Raw genomic sequence first — 4,305 nt, 5'->3', positions numbered from 1 at the left:
AGTGGTGTTTACACAAATACTCTATTCCTTATTGTATATTGTTACAGATGAAAATTTTCAGAGCAGTATAATAAAAATGAAAACATGCAATGTTGTACATTACGTGGACTAACCTGATGTTAAGACATTACATACCTGTGAAATCAACTGTTACAGATATATACATCAGTTTACATGTATACCACACAATAGCAGTTCCACAAATGTTTTCTGTCACATCGTATACAATTGTTAATAATGAAAACTTCCAGATCAGAATGCAACAAAAACTAGAAGATGCATTACAATGTTACAGTAACATACTACATGGCTTAACATGGTGGAAAGACAGCTGTACAACCAATCATGCTGGAGTCTTATGATACAGGTAAATCTGTGATGAACACTAATACACAGTTCTAAAGATGTAAAGATGAAGTCTGATCTCTGTTATAGCAGTGTTTCTGTGTAACTTGGTCACCCTGAGAGTGGGAGTTTGTGTAAGTCATATTGCATTGTTTGTTATATTTTTCAGTTGCTAAGTTTGAATTGAAAATCCTTGACATTCAGTGTATGAGCATTAAAATTATATAATTATACAGTCCACATGAAATAAAAAAATTCTACAAATAATGAAGCTAGCTACTTAAGTCCAGACTTCCTGTAAAATACAGAACATCACAAGTCCACATAGGTGTATAGAATTACTGTTCATTGCAACAGAAACTAGAAAGAATGTAGAATTACCATTGTTAAAGGTTGTTGGAGACAGTCCATGTGATTCTACAACACTGCAACAGATCCTACAGGTCTTCCACACAACCCTACAGTAGTGTAACGGTCAGTGGACAAGTCTTCAGACTTGTACAGGAACTGGACACTCCCCCTCCACAGGTCCTACTGGAGACCACCACATGTGTACGTTCCTTCACACTCCAGTGCTACTCAGGGTTACATGACACAGTCTGTCGTAGATGGTTCACATGAGATGATCCCACTCCAACTACACCAGACCACACAGTACAGTTCCACTGCAGCTGGGGTGGGGGCGGGGACGTCAGGACCAACTCCACAGATAGAAGGCACAAGTTCCTGACGGACTAGTCCAACCCCCCATCACCGCTAACAATCTGACATGGTTTGTGGTGTCCAGTAAGGATGGGGCCCGACATCCCGACTGGCAGGTCGGGTGCAGGGCAGCCATCAATCTCTCACTGAACCTCACAGAGACATGCCAGACAGATGGGGCAGTGTGAGCAAGCTGAACAGTCTGAAAGAGACAAGTGTCTCCTATCTGTGGAGTTGGTCCTGACGTCCCCTCCCCCACCCCAGCTGCAGTGGAACTGTACTGTGTGGTCTGGTGTAGTTGGAGTGGGATCATCTCATGTGAGCCATCTATGACAGACTGTGTCATGTAACCCTGAGCAGGACTGGAGTGTGCAGGAACGTACACATGAGGTGGTCTGCAGTAGGACCTGTGGAGGGGGAGTGTCCAGTTCCTGTACAAGTCTGAAGACTTGTCCACTGACCGTTACACTACTGTAGGGGTGTGTGGAAGACCTGTAGGTTCTGTTGCAGTGTTGGAAAATCACATGGACTGTCTCCTACAGCCTATAACAATGATTATGTCACATTCTTTCCAGCATATTTTGTGCAGTACAAAAGGTGCAGGAAATCAATTTTTTCTCCCCAACAAAACATCAAATCTGGTGCTGTATCATACAAAAATGCCCGGGTCATTATATAAGCAATAACTGTCAGTATCCAAAACTACATGTCTATATCCAAAATGTCGAAAGGTACATGTATGTGTCAGTATACAATACATGTCGGTATACAAACTACAATTGTCATTATACAAAACTACATGTTGGTATACAAAAAAGCATTGCACAGACATAATGTGCAACAATACTTTTCCATACATACAAGATATAATTATTACATTATGTGAAATGGTTACTCAACATTTTGTCTTTATGTTGCAGAAAAATAACCTGGTATTACTCTGTCTCTCTGTTTTCCCTCATAATTTGTGCCTAAACATTCTGCCTGGGTTAATCAGTACAGGAAATTATATACATGTATTATTATATCATTCTGTCTCCAGCATAATTTGTGCCTAAACAAAATGTATCTAGGGACTGTACAATAAAGATTGCAAAAAAGTATGAAAACTGTCTCTCCAGCATAATTAGTATCTGAACATCCTAACAACTGTACATTCAAGTGAGATTGAACTGGCATTATGGGCAACGCAGCTGTACATATGATAATTGTATATATACACAGTTTAAGGACTCAAGGTAAATAACAGAAATTGCACATGCATAATGCAACACAGATTACAGAATCAGGATTAAATATGGACACAGTTTTAGGTCCTGTACACTCAACAACATGCTCAGATTGCACAGGTGTGTAGAAACATACTGTTTCAGACTACATTCAACAATTGAGAGATTGCATTGGGCATAATTTCAACACAGTTCTACATATGGTTATATATACACACAGTTTTAGGTGCTGTACATTTAACAACTGAAAGATTGCATGGACATAATGGCCGACAAAGTTTACATATAGTCAAATATACTGTTAGGTGATGTATGTTCAACATTAGGCTCAGACTGTACAGACATGTTGCCCATTATGATTATATATATATGATTATATGATTGTATATATATACACAGTTTTAGGTGCTGTGCATTCAACAGAAGAGATTGCACTGGCATAATGTACCACACTACTGCTTTACATATGATTATATACACACAGTTTTACACATAGTTATATACACACATGAATCATTGCCAATAAACATTCTGGGCATGATGGTAAGGCATCCACCGTTCCACCAAACTTACAAGTCAGGTGATGAGGGGTCGGGGCTGTTATGGCGCCGTTTCTGGGACTTTTTGTCCTTCAGTGAGGCGCGGTCGGTCTTCTGGCGACGCTTGGTGCTGCGGACTTTGGACTTGTCGCTGGGCTGTTTGAAGGTCACAGTTTCTGATGTCGTCTTCCCGACTTGCTTGGTGCCAAACTGCAGCTGGTGTGGATCATGGAGAAAAGAAACAGTTAGAAACAGGACAGGAGCTGCAGCTGGCATCATGGAGAGAAGAAACGGTTAGAGGACATGGCAGGAGCCAGCCATTCTGTCTCTGGGAAGGATATGTTACACTAACTAATCACTCTACTTGTACTCCCTCAGTCATGATACAAGAACCCAAGACCCTTACACAGTACAGTGGTTACAGCAGTTACTGTGCAGAATTCACAGTGTAACTACAAGACTCACCGGTGGCAACTGTGTTCCCATGTCCTCATCAGGGATGTTGGGTCTGGCAGCAGTGGAGAGAACACCATCTCCTATGGAGGGGAGGCTCACACCTGGATAAAACAGGACAAATAGAAGATTAACTCATTGGTGTGCAATGTGCAATATACTAGATTAGCCATCTGCATAATACTCTTGTGTGTACAGGCATTATGCATGCAGCAACATTGTCAAATAGAAATAAGTTGGGCAGCAGTGGGTAAACCTATGCTACAAAACTCACCTCGAGTTTGAAGTTTGCTTCCTACACTACAAAACTCACCAGGTGTGTGAAGTTTGGTTCCTACACTACAAAACTCACCAGGTGTGTGAAGTTTAGTGCCTACACTACAAAACTCACCAGGTGTGTGAAGTTTGGTTCCTACACTACAAAACTCACCAGGTGTGTGAAGTTTGGTTCCCTGCAGCATCAGTCCTGGATCTGGAGTCAGGCTGGGTAGGACAAGCCTCTCCTTCTTTGCCTTGTGCTTGTTCTTGGTGGTTTTGCCCTGGACCGGTGTCCTCCTGTCCTCGTCCCTGGTAGGGTCCTGACTCCATCATCTCCTCAAGCCCAGCTTTCCTGATGAAGTACATCCAGTCCTTTGTCTTGTCCTGGATGGTGGGTGTGTCAGCCTCCCTGCTCAGGTGTCCAGGCTGTGGGGACGTCTTGTAACAGCTCCGTACTCGACCTTCATCCTGCCAGTCAAGGTCACGTGCTTCAAGTGACGTCAGGCTCACGTTGTCGAGCCCGACATTTGCCGTGTAGTCGGGTGGTGTCTCCACACGAGTTTTCTGCTTCTTCTTGTTCTTCTTTTTCTTCTTCTTAGCCTCGTGGTTTGTGTTTGCTTCCATCACCTGCTCCACCACAGCTGCTCCGCAGTCTGCCTGCTTGTCCATCGTGGGGGTGGGAGCTCCAGCAGGGTCGGTAGAGTTGAACTCCTCTTTGAGATGATCCATCCAGTCGTTGAGCACTGCTTTTGTGGGACTCTCTCCTCATAACGTCCGAG

General features: G+C 43.0%; 1 pseudogene; it reads right to left on the bottom strand.

Moving 5' to 3' along the window:
* Window positions 1-1,955: 1,955 nt before the first annotated feature.
* LOC109486748 overlaps window positions 1,956-4,305 on the bottom strand; it is a 7,301-nt pseudogene continuing 4,951 nt past the window's right edge.

This window comes from Branchiostoma belcheri, unplaced genomic scaffold, assembly GCF_001625305.1.
Source record: "Branchiostoma belcheri isolate BF01 breed outbred unplaced genomic scaffold, Haploidv18h27 scaffold83, whole genome shotgun sequence".
Lineage (NCBI taxonomy): Eukaryota > Metazoa > Chordata > Leptocardii > Amphioxiformes > Branchiostomatidae > Branchiostoma > Branchiostoma belcheri.
This window is presented reverse-complemented; position numbering and strand designations above follow the sequence as displayed.